The sequence below is a fragment of the Schistocerca serialis genome, chromosome 7 (genome assembly GCF_023864345.2).
Source record: "Schistocerca serialis cubense isolate TAMUIC-IGC-003099 chromosome 7, iqSchSeri2.2, whole genome shotgun sequence".
Taxonomy (NCBI): domain Eukaryota; kingdom Metazoa; phylum Arthropoda; class Insecta; order Orthoptera; family Acrididae; genus Schistocerca; species Schistocerca serialis.
The window spans coordinates 166452037-166465499 of NC_064644.1; the positions used below are offsets into that span (position 1 = coordinate 166452037).

At 42.1% G+C, this 13463-nt stretch overlaps 1 pseudogene; it reads right to left on the reverse strand.

Moving 5' to 3' along the window:
- Nucleotides 1-369: 369 nt before the first annotated feature.
- Nucleotides 370-487, reverse strand: LOC126413407 (5S ribosomal RNA; annotated as a pseudogene).
- Nucleotides 488-13463: the final 12976 nt, after the last annotated feature.

Sequence of the window (13463 nt, forward strand, 5' to 3'; positions counted from 1 at the left end):
CAGACTGCAGGGGCTGGCACGTTTTTCCGCTGATGCAGGGTGTTTCAGTAAGAGCGCGCAAACATTTAACAGGACGTAGAGGATGCTCCACTGAACAATTTGAGGTAGAGGACCTGGGATCGGAGAAGCTAGCTTAAGGAGATAAAACTAAAACTAAACTAAACTCCTCCCGAACAGACCATGTAGGCCCAACGATACCCACCGGCCGCCGTGTCATCATCAGCGCATAGGCGTCACTGGATGCAATATGGAGGGGCATGTGGTCAGGACACCGCTCTCCCGGCCGTATGTCAGTTTCCGAGACGGAGCCGCTACTTCTCAGTCAAGTAGCTCGTCAGTTTGCCTCATAAGGTCTGAGTGCACTACGCTTACCAACGGCGCTCGGCAGACCGGTTGGTCACCCATCCAAGTGCTAGCCCAGACCGACAGCGCTTAACTTCGGTGATCTGACGGGAACCGGTGCTACCACTGCGACAAGGCCGTTGGCAGCTTAAGAAAATAATAGGAATAAGACCATATTTCCGTGTACTTCTTTTTTAACATTAGTTACAATTAACTGCAAATACTATAACTGACACAATGAACGTACCATTTGTACTGCATCTTACAAAATTTGCTGAAACTGACGGCCATCAACCTCAGTGCAAGCGTGACATCGGCGAACAATATTCTGATGCACACTGGCAAATATCCTTGGTGTGTTTCGAATCACATCATAGGCAGCTACAATTCTGGCAACTAGTTCCATCTCTGTACTCACTGGGGTCTCATACACCAGTGACTTTAGATATCCCTATAGGAAATAATCAAGGGGATTCAGGTCAGGTGACGTCGGAGGCTATGGAATAGGACCTCCCATTCCAATGTAGCGACCAGGAAATACAGCACTGAGATGGTTGCGGACATCCACTCTGAAGTGAAGTGATGCACCCGTCATGTTTTATCCACAGCCTCTCACGAACAGCGAAAGGTACGTTCTCCAACAATTTAGGTAGAACTCTTCGCACGATCCTCAAGTACAAGTGACTATTCAGATGGCCAGAGACTGTCGCCTACAATTCCGGCCCAGATATTCACAACAAAACGTACTTGATGGTGTGACCCGACTACAGGGTGAGGGTTTTCCTCTTTCTGATGTTGGAAATACTATCACGATCAAAGGAGGCCTCGTCAATGAACAGCACGATTTGAAAGAAAGATGGTCGATCAGTCCATTGTTAGAGCAAGCACTGATAAAATGCGACCCTCGGTGCAAAGTCAGTCACAGCACTGCATGGACTCGTCGTGGGTGATATGGTTGTAATTGTTGTTCGTGGAGTACTAGCCACACCCTGGTATGTGCAGCACCCACTTCAAGTGCAATACGGAAGGTCATCGAGTAAAACAGATGTGATTTATGGCGTTCCCCAAGGTAGTGTTATAGGTCCTTTGCTGTTCCTTATCTACATAAACGATTTGGGAGACAATCTGAGCAGCCGTCTTCGGTTGTTTGCAGATGACGCTGTCGTTTATCAAATAATAAAGTCATCAGAATATCAAAACTAATTGCAAAATTATTTAGAAAAGATATCTGAATGGTGCGAAAATTGGCTTGGCCCTAAATAACGAAAAGTGTGGGGTCATCTACATAAATCCCTAAAGGAATTCGTTAAACTTCGGTTACACGATAAATCAGTCTAATCTAAAGGCCGTGAATTCAACTAAATACCTAGGAATTACAATTACGAACAACTTAAATTGGAAGGAACACATAGAAAATGTTGTGGGGAAAGCTAACCAAAGACTAAGTTTTATTGGCAGGACACTTAGAAAATGGAACAGTTCTACTAAGGGGACTGCCTATACTGCACTTGTCCGTCCCCTTTTAGAATTCTGTTGCGCGGTGTGGGATCCTTACCACATTGGACTGACAGAGTACATCGAAAAAGTTCAAAGAAGAGCAGCACGTTTTGTATTATCGCGAAATATGAGAGAGAGTGTCACTGAAATGATACAGTGTTTGGGTTGGACATCATTAAAAGAAAGACGTATTTCGTTGCGACGAAATCTTCTCACCGATTCCAATCACCAACTTTCTCCTCCGAATGCGAAAATATTTTGTTGACATCGACCTACATAGGGAGATACGATTACCACTATTAAATAATGTAAATCAGAGCTCGTACGGAAAGATATAGGTGTTCGTTCCTTCTGCGCACTAAACGAGATTGCAATAATAGAGAAGTGCGAAGGTGGTTCGACGAAACCTCTGCCAGGCACTTAAATGTGATTGGCAGAGTACCCATGTAGGTGTAGATCAACAGGACGAGTACTTGTAGTGGGGTCCGCTGCAACACTTTCCAGCACCTTTTCTTCAAAACCGGATGTGAGCGTGGTCCTCTTCTTGTCAGGTCCCTCGTTTCTTCTTTCCAGTGAACCAGTCTCCCACATTCGTCGATCGAGAGAAATTAACACTCGTCGTGACGGATGCGGATGATGCCTGTTAGGAAGTCATTCCCTGTACAGCCTTTGGCAGCAAGAGCTTGAGCCTGTTTAAAAGGAACTCGTGATGCAGGTTTTGTTCACTTTACTTGTCCATGTGGTGGCCCTGTACTGTCGTATTTACATTGTCTCATGACAGAACGTGCTATGAATCAATGACAAACCCATTCATTACTCAGTGCTATTTAGAGACGTACAGTACAATACGATGGAGCAGTACCGGTACAGTTTCGCAGAACTCACTGACACGCACTTTGCGGATAGGGGACTATCCGCAAAGTGCGTGTCAGTGAGTTCTGCGAAACTGTACCGGTACTGCTCCATCGTATTGTACTGTACGTCTCTAAATAGCACTGAGTAATGAATGGGTTTGTCATTGATTCATAGCACGTTCTGTCATGAGACAATGTAAATACGACAGTACAGGGCCACCACATGGACAAGTAAAGTGAACAAAACCTGCATCACGAGTTCCTTTTAAACAGGCTCAAGCTCCTTGTTTCCTTGAAGGAAATAAAGAATGTACATGTAAATAAACAGCACGTGTGCATGGTAGTTGTAAATAAGCTGGAAAACGGTATGTTAGACAAAGCGGTAGACAAGTGTACTCCATACGTCCAGCGGAGCATTCTCTGTGTCATGTTACATTTTTGCACGCTCTTTCGGAAACACTCTGTATAGGCACAACTGCAAAATCTAGCAAAGAGGGCCTAAGTGATGCATGCGCTGGAGGTGAACTGGGCGGCTCATAGCAGCTCCGGCCCTCCGCGTGACGTATTGATGAAATGACACAGCATATGTTTCAAGTATGGTAAGAACTTCCTCAAAATGGCATTGGGAGGTTGATTAATCCCAGGTCGTAAAAAAGTGCCAGAGTGCATTCGTGCTCGTGGGGATCACACCTCATACTGATGTCGATGACGAATGTTAATACCTAGTGGAATCAAAGGTTAATCATTTAACATCCTTCATTGATGGGCGTCTCCACTAAATCTGCTACATACCTGACTGGTGCTTCATACTGAAGTAGTTTCCACTCTCGTCAGTGCAACAGGTTTAGAAGAATAATATTTGTGATCTGTAATAATAAAGAAAGTTGCCTGTCAAGTGTGAAATCGATTACAGAAAAATTTGAGATTCTGCCACCTAATATTAATTCGAATAACAGTAGTAAGCCGCGTAAACTGAAATTTATTCCCATAGTAATACTTATAGGTGACAAAGTTTCGTACTGTCAAACGTTCTCAGTGACAGGTATGCAATATCTGGCTGCTGATGTACCTGCATCTGGGCACACGGCGATCGAACGTTGGCTCATACAATGGCGGTGTCATTGTCTGACAGTTCCCTACGACAGTTCTGCCCCCTCCCCCACACAGCCCTCTATAATTCGTTAGGGGAGCAGTGATTGCGGGGCAGCTGCGTTGCCGTTGGACGAACCAGTACCTTTGTCCTACTATGGATCCGGCATACGTTCCTCCCTCACAGATCGAAGAGCAGTTTAAATTCATTCACAGATGGCCGGCCTTCACAACAAGTCAAGACGTACCTCTAATGCGAAATTCAAACCTCTACTGAAACTAAGAGATATATTTATTACTTTTATAAGGCATCTTTTGGAACATTGTTCCTGAGAAAACAGCGGTCAATATGAACGTAAAGTTTTTAAGTAAAATTAGTCTAGGATAGCATATAAGTTGTTAAAGTTTAAAATTTTGCATCAGGTGACAAGTTTCGATCGTGTTACGATCATCTTCAGACCATTAAGACTCTGTAAAAAGAGTAATATCAAGATTCAGAACCTTTGTATTACTTTCTGAATCTTTCTATTACGCTTTTCACGGAGATTTGATGGTCTGAACTTGATCGTATCACAATCGGAACCGGCCATTTGATAAATAAATTTTAACAACTTACATGCGATCCTAGTCTATTTTTTATTTGAAAACTTCTACTCTTAGTTTTTGATTCCGTTCTCTTGAAAAGTTTCTTCCTTGGCCTTCGGGTCCCGTTAAAACTTTTACATGCGTCCGCGACCGGAATTCACACGCACCAAGTGATGTTGGCGCGTGGCGAAAATACACTATGTGATCAAATGTATTCGGACACCTTTTAATGGACGTTAATAAGGAGTGTGTCAATTCTTCGTCTTTATGACGACTTGAACTCAGTTGGAGCACTTTCAGTGAGGCATCTGAATGTCTGTGAAGGAATGGCAGTCCATTCTTCCTCAAGAGCCCAAACCAGAGTAGGTAGTGTTGTTGTATGCAGGGGTCTGAAGCGAACTCGACTTTCTAACTCATCCGAAAAGTTTTCCACTGGGTTGAGGTCGAGATTCTTTATTTCGGAGAGCACTGTTATGCTGATACAATAATCGTCTCCGAACAGTTATAATGTATGTGACATGTTGTAAGGTTCAATATTTTTGGTTTACTTACTCTAGGATTGAAGAAAACTGTGTAAGTTGAAGTGACATGTTTAATGTCGCAATATTAGCACAAAAATACACGCTTTTAGACAGTTTTCAATGTGACAACAAAAAGCAGTTGTCAGTATAATGCATCTCGTCAATATCAAAAAGTGAAATAATCCTAAACACAACAATATTAAATAGTAACTCTCAGAAGGTTAAATTATCCAAAACATGACAATATTAAAGTTTAACTAGAAGTTTCTTTACAGAATAGTTCCTACACTTACGTTATGATGTCGGTCAGTATTACGAAAATCGTCAAATTCCGCTTCAAAGTTCGGTACTATTTTTCGGAAGACAATCAAGTCTACGGTGGAGGGTTAGTGATTTGACAAATTGAGCAAAAGATTACCCAAGGTCGCTTGAGCTTACAGTGGATGCAAGCTGGTGAACCAATAGTTTTGCGCCTTTGCACGCGATATTTATCTTAAGCTGCGATGAGCAGTCGTCTGCTAGGCCGCTCTCTTCCGCTCAAATTCCTATCAAACTAATTAAACCTTTGCTGAATTTCCCAGCAGAAACTTTCCCTATGTTTCGCGTTATCCGAGAAAACATGTACTCATCCCTAGTCTTAGAATGTGGTGATACACACGCGCATGCAGTTGTCTGTTTGGTGTTAGTGGATGGAGAGAACTGACATACTGTTCCCACAGCTAAAACAATGAAGCATGAAAGACAATTTGAATGATTCCTGCCTGCAAAAAATTATGTTAAACTGAAATATTTAGAGATTTCTCGTACATGACAGTAGTGCTCGAATTTTTCTCTTACAACCAAGAAACACAATGGGCAAAGCGGTGGGTGGGGAGGAGGAGATATAGAGAGAGAGGTGCTAGAACGTTTAGTAGAGAACCACATTAGTGGACTGTGACGCATAACTTCACACTATAAGAGAAATGACTCAGAGAGAATTGTGGGCCAAAATTTGAATAGTTTCCTTCTGATATAAAAAGCACCATTTCAGGCTTTCTCCACACAACTAGTGCTTTTTATTTTGAAGGTCAAGTTCTGCCCCTCTGATTCACATACCTGCCACAGTTGGCTCTTAAATGTTAGCTGTAATTCGAAACTTGACTGACACGTAAGTGCGAAAGAGGAGCAGAAGGAAACAGAAGGAAATGACACACACACACTCTCTCTCTCTCTCTCTCTCTCTCTCTCGCACGCACACACACACACACACACACACACACACACACACACACACACACACACACAAATATTTGCACTTCTCCTTGTCCCGTCTCTCGACATATTTTGCCAACTTTCAGTTATTAGTTACTACAGGCAGATATTATGAGGCAACGCATATGTTACCAACTTTTTATTGTACTGAAGAGTGCCGTAAGAAGAACGTGTAACGTAATATGCGTTCTTCTAGTTGACCCCTCTTCAAGGAATTACACTTCTGAGCTACAACTGAGGTACACCTTCGCAGTATACTTATTGGCTAATGATGTTAATTAATAAGAAGCCATCATAGTTCAAAAGAAGTAGTGACGTAACGCCAAACAAAAAACCTTGGTTCTTTTCTTAAAATGGCGTAAGTTACAATGGAACAAAAATTACGATGCACTAACCTAAGACGTAACGTGCCTGGCAGGTAGTGTTGTCGACTCACAAAAACTAAACTGAAAATGCTTCAGAGGTCACTAATGAAATAGGTGAGTAAATCGCTGAACAATTATTAATCGTATTTACTTTGTGTTCTCTAGTCTGCAAAAAGCCCGTGGTTTTGTCAGAGCAACGCACTTTAACGAGGGAGAGAGATCCTAAGAAAAGTTAACGCTTATTATTGCGTACAGTGAAACTTTTAAGAATCTGATATTTGGGTAACGTTCACCACCCATCGCAAGGTGAAGGTAAAAAATTAAATAAATAATTCGGCAAAATATTTAGAAATGCACATGGAACATCATTTTGCATGGTTACCGGGCAGTGAAACTTAAAGTGCGCTGTGCCATCAGCCTTACTCCTCAGTAGCAAAGTTTCTGAGTGACACATTTCACTGTCAACATTATTCTGTTCAAGTATCCTAGAATTGCTTAAAAACTACTTTAGTTATGTTTAAGGAAAACGAGTAGTTGTTTCAATACCTCGGTGGATATTTTTGCTATTATATGTTTCCGTCAATAATATTCGATAACACCAAAATGCTTGGAAACTATCCCATTCCTAGTCATCACCACACACCGTTAAAATGATCTATGGAACTTACAACGAATTCTACCAGTGGTCTTTATACCATCTGGATATGTAACTCCAGCTGTCTGAACGGGTCGGCCAAAGGAGGTCGTGAAAAAAACCATTCCTTTTTTTCTGTCAAGAGCTGTACAGTTGCATTTATTCTCTGCCGGTTTCAGTACTGACTGACATCTTCACAGGAGATATTGCAAAGTACAAGACAAGAATGACACAAGTATGTGATTTCCTATAACCTTACAACATGAAAGTAGGCACAACAAATTTGAAGCATCCTAATACTTACATAGAGTACATCAACTGGTCAAAAATACATCTCTGTCAAATACAGCAAGATCAGGTATAAAGTGTGATTATCATGGTAATTCTTTATGTAATTCCCACTGTAGTAGATTTACACAATCGAAGTGTGGTAACATGCACAGACAACTAATACAGGCTCAGACAGAACAAGATTTATACAAGACAACGCTATTCCATCGATAATTAGCGCACAGCTCATAATACAGTTCAAAGATAAAATTACAATACTGAAAGAAGCAGGCTTGTATGAATCTACTACAGGTACAGTGGAAATCTAAGGAAAGAATTTTTTAATTATTAATTAGCCACATTTTATTCTTGATGTTGCCGTATTTGGCAGATATGTGTCTTTGATCATCTGATGCACATTATGTAAGTATTACAACGCTTCATTTTTTGTATCTGCTTTCATGCTGTAAGATTATAAGAAATCACATACTTGTCATTCTTGTCTTGTACTTGGCAGTATCTCTTACGAAGACGGTAGCCAGTACTGAAACCGATAGAGCATAAATAAAATTGTACAGCTGTTGGCACAAAAAATGATTTTTTACAAATATTTACAGGCTGTAGATAACCACTTAAAAGCCAGCCGCTCCAGTCCGGAACCGCGCTGCTGCTACGGTCGCAGGTTTGAATCCTGCCTCTGACATGGATATATGTGATGTCCTTAGGTTAGTTAGGTTTAAGTAGTTCTAAGTCTAGGGGACTGATGAACTCAGATCTTAAGTCCCTTAGTGCTTAGAGCCATTTTAACCACTTAAAAAAAGCTTTAAAGATGCTCGTATTTTGTCTCTTGCCTAATTACAACATGGATGACACGAAATGTCACGAGAACGCAAGATGAAAATACTTTTCGATTCTGCACTCACGTCAGCGTGTAACTTCGCATATTGATACAAAATTAAAAGCTGTAAATAAGTACAAAATTCCGTATCATGTGCAGACCGGTGGATTCCTTTTTGCCTAACTGCATTATGGCAGACTATGCAGATGACAAGAATCTGCCGGTACACCGGAAGTTCCTTGCTCTGAGATCAGAGACCTACATCCCGGTAGTTTAGAGAATACTAAATTCTACCCATAAATCACCTTTCCCAGTTATGAATCTCTACTGGGAATATTAACACAATTTCGTAGTACTTTTGCTACGACTGTGTCGGGTGACGAAGATCTACGTCCAGTGGTTTCCCTACTGTCGGTTCTCTGTGCTGTATCTCTAACATTCTGCGTGGTGTCTGTTGTTCTATGTCGTGTCTCCCTACCACTTCCGCGCAACGACGCTCTGAGCGTGTTTCTTACGAAATTGACTAGTTTGAACTTGGGACCTGTTGCTGGTAAGGAGACGCCAGACCACACATGACATGTAGAGTTCAGAAGAGTTCAGTGAGACTAGCGATGATGTAACCAAATACTAAATGATTTCAGCGTCAGCTCCACTGCACTCGCTGCAAAAGAATCTTAATACTAACTAAATTCAGTGGAAGGGGTTCAAGGCTTTCCTATTTTTAGTTAGCTGGTAAAATAACGTCGAAAAATCAGTTAAGTTTACCATTGGAAATTTTATTCTACTCACAAAACATTGTTTATAAATTGCACTATTGATAAAAGGAAATGTTTTAATACAGGATGGTAAAAACCAACTGCGTTCAACAAAAATGTGAACGAATATTCCCTGAATGGGTTTCCAAGTTCTACAATGGATCGAAGGATGACCTATGCCATATCACATCTATAATCTAGGTTTAAATGAAGTTTCACAAAAGAGAAAACTATCAAAATGGTCTACAGTGACCTATTATCTTTATTTACTTATCTAACTTGTCGTAAATTACAGTGTCTGATGTGGCTTCTCAATAATTATATAACAGAAAAATCATCACGTTTCAGATTTTAACCTACGTAGCAAATGTGAATACCATGAGCTTGAATTGACGATCGACACTAGTATTACGTAAAATGGGGATGTAACAGATGAGACTTCTGCAGTTCTGAGTGAAGCCTTATGCGCTCAAAAATGCGGCATCGCGTGCGTTCATTACCTTGTCGGTGTTTGTCAGGGGGCGGCGGCCGGCGCAGCTCCATACAGCTCGCCGTCTCGGAAGCAACTCTCTCCTAACTTCTCCTTACTACAATTTACCGAAGATGGTTTAAAAAAAAAAAAACTATCTGGCTGTGTATTAATCTGACCAATCAGGGTCTCAATGTTAACCTTAAGCTCCGACTACAAAAATTCTGTCTATCCAATGAGAAACGTTATACTTTTCGTGGTGGGGCAATGTTTTTAAAGTTTGCAACGTAACAGAGACGCAAAAAAGTCTCACACTAAAACTTGCAGCTGGTGTGGCCCTTTTAGTGTTATCGTAAGATCTATACTGTTCTTCTGGAAGGCTCTAGCTTTTAACATGGGCTGGGGGGTGGTCCTGGCGGTTAGCTGACGACGTGGGTGTCCGTCCCCTATCGTAGGGCCTTCTAGCTTAACACAGTTCTGCTCTCGGCTTCTGTTCTCGTTTCTCCCCTCGGAACTGCGTCTGTCTCACAGTGGGAAGGTATGACATGCATTTAGGCATTCTTGTGTTAGTCTGTGGTATTCCATTTGCTCACTCGTTACTCGTATTACTTTGGTTAATTTAATGTCACGATTTATTCGGAGCTATGTGACATACTACTGGATTTGCTAATCATGTCAGGGTTTTCATGGAAGGTGATGGATTTGCCTGACACCTTACATATCTTGCACTTTAGACGAGTAATATTTTAAAAATCTTATTCGTATACTAAATGTCAAGGAATATATTTGCCTTTTCATTCAAATAATTAGCATGTGCACCTCTGAATGAAAAGGAGGTGCTTGACACCAGTACCAAGCAACAATTCCAATTGACTACATAATTACAGAACTGAACAGTAGAATCATCATGAAATTCCGTCAATGACTGCTCCATACAATAAAAATGAATAAAGAAAATGTTAATCATGTGATCTCATGTAAAGATTGTAGTCACTCTGTATGACTGCTTTTCTTGTTCTTTCCCTGCTTGGGTTATCTCTCTGCTTTGCACATATTTTGTTGAAGTTAAGGATTTTTTATTATGAATTGTAAAGTAATACAAACGCCTGAAATCCTTATCCTCAATTCGTATGACTTACGTATCTGATCCACAAATAAACTAAGTATGTGCCCCAAGTCTATAAAGAGTGTGGATCGTATATAAATACTTTTATCCATGTTTTACTGACATGTAGTTCTTGTAAGCAAATTTCGTTGCAGAACGTTATGTATTCTATGTAATATATTCCGTCACGATGTTACATAAATATACAAGCACTAAGTGTTCGTGATGTTTTGTACTGTGCATTGAATGTACAACGCCCCTAACAGTGTACAACAGCTGATATACGACTGACTGCTGTAGTAATTCACTTGTAAATTCATTACACTAGTAACCAGTGAGGGCAATTGTACTGTATATTGCATACTAGAATAATAATAATAGAGTTCTTGTTAGCATATTGAACGTCAAGGATCATATTATTCTTTTTATGCAAATAATGATATGTTTGCACACATCTGAACGCAAAGGAGGCACTATTTGTGAAAACAGTTTAACTGTACGATTTTCATTTCTATGGAGCACCTTTTCCTTAGCTCTATGTCTTTGAAGTAAGACGTGTTCATTGAGAGTTGCAAATGATTTGTGAAATACATAGACTGTAGTTCAAAATTATATTTATTTTAACACATTTTCGAAATGTATCACTTCGAGAAAAATTGTGATATAACAACAGAAAACTGTAATTAAAGGAAATGTCTGTTAAATACGACGACTGTACGTATTCATCGTAAGTTGGCGATACAGTATTTATGACAAGATATTCCAACGGCCTGCTCTTAAAAGAGTTTTTACCCACATTGAATTTACATAGGTAAAACTTTCGCTGTCTGTTGCACTTCCTTGATTAAATCGTTGAACGATTTTGAAGAGATTTGGTATGGAGCTACTAGCTTGAACGCTGAAGAAAAACGTAGGTTACATTGGAATGTTTGTTGTACAAGGTATTTATTGATTTGAAGAGTATAAAGTGAAGTATGGAATTAATTACTCTCTGAAGAAGCTAGGTTACTTACTCTATGTCTTTGAACTTCATGATACACTCCTGGAAATTGAAATAAGAACACCGTGAATTCATTGTCCCAGGAAGGGGAAACTTTATTGACACATTCCTGGGGTCAGATACATCACATGATCACACTGACAGAACCACAGGCACATAGACACAGGCAACAGAGCATGCACAATGTCGGCACTAGTACAGTGTATATCCACCTTTCGCAGCAATGCAGGCTGCTATTCTCCCATGGAGACGATCGTAGAGATGCTGGATGTAGTCCTGTGGAACGGCTTGCCATGCCATTTCCACCTGGCGCCTCAGTTGGACCAGCGTTCGTGCTGGACGTGCAGACCGCGTGAGACGACGCTTCATCCACTCCCAAACATGCTCAATGGGGGACAGATCCGGAGATCTTGCTGGCCAGGGTAGTTGACTTACACCTTCTAGAGCACGTTGGGTGGCACGGGATACATGCGGACGTGCATTGTCCTGTTGGAACAGCAAGTTCCCTTGCCGGTCTAGGAACGGTAGAACGATGGGTTCGATGACGGTTTGGATGTACCGTGCACTATTCAGTGTCCCCTCGACGATCACCAGTGGTGTACGGCCAGTGTAGGAGATCGCTCCCCACACCATGATGCCGGGTGTTGGCCCTGTGTGCCTCGGTCGTGTGCAGTCCTGATTGTGGCGCTCACCTGCACGGCGCCAAACACGCATACGACCATCATTGGCACCAAGGCAGAAGCGACTCTCATCGCTGAAGACGACACGTCTCCATTCGTCCCTCCATTCACGCCTGTCGCGACACCACTGGAGGCGGGCTGCACGATGTTGGGGCGTGAGCGGAAGACGGCCTAACGGTGTGCAGGACCGTAGCCCAGCTTCATGGAGACGGTTGCGAATGGTCCTCGCCGATACCCCAGGAGCAACAGTGTCCCTAATTTGCTGGGAAGTGGCGGTGCGGTCCCCTACGGCACTGCGTAGGATCCTACGGTCTTGGCGTGCATCCGTGCGTCGCTGCGGTCCGGTCCCAGGTCGACGGGCACGTGCACCTTCCGCCGACCACTGGCGACAACATCGATGTACTGTGGAGACCTCACGCCCCACGTGTTGAGCAATTAGGCGGTACGTCCACCCGGCCTCCCGCATGCCCACTATACGCCCTCGCTCAAAGTCCGTCAACTGCACATACGGTTCACGTCCACGCTGTCGCAGCATGCTACCAGTGTTAAAGACTGCGATGGAGCTCCGTATGCCACGGCAAACTGGCTGACACTGACGGCGGCGGTGCACAAATGCTGCGCAGCTAGCGCCATTCGACGGCCAACACCGCGGTTCCTGGTGTGTCCGCTGTGCCGTGCGTGTGATCATTGCTTGTACAGCCCTCTCGCAGTGTCCGGAGCAAGTATGATGGGTCTGACACACCGGTGTCAATGTGTTCTTTTTTCCATTTCCAGGAGTGTATTTGTGAATATGGTTTTGTTGTTGGATTTGTTCTACGTAATATGAATCAACATAACGACTATAAAACTTAGAGAATCCTCAACGTGATTTATCTGTAGTTCTATACTAATATTACTCACAAGCCTGTCGTATTCCAGCCGCTGAGCGATGCGCATCTGTCATAGGTACTCAGTCTTGAATACTTACAATGTCGACGAGCTTTAAATGCTGTATGACAGACAGACGTCGTGCATATACATGTAGAACGTTGCAGGCTTACAGCGAGGCTGTTTTTAATTATGATATGCGAGAACAGCCTTGCGTAACTGGCAGAAACGTGTGGGCAGCTGACATTTATGCACGTGCAAAAGTTATAAACTTTGCACTGCACCGAACTGCTAATTATTTATTTTATTTCTTCGTCACTTTAACACTGTTTAATAATTTT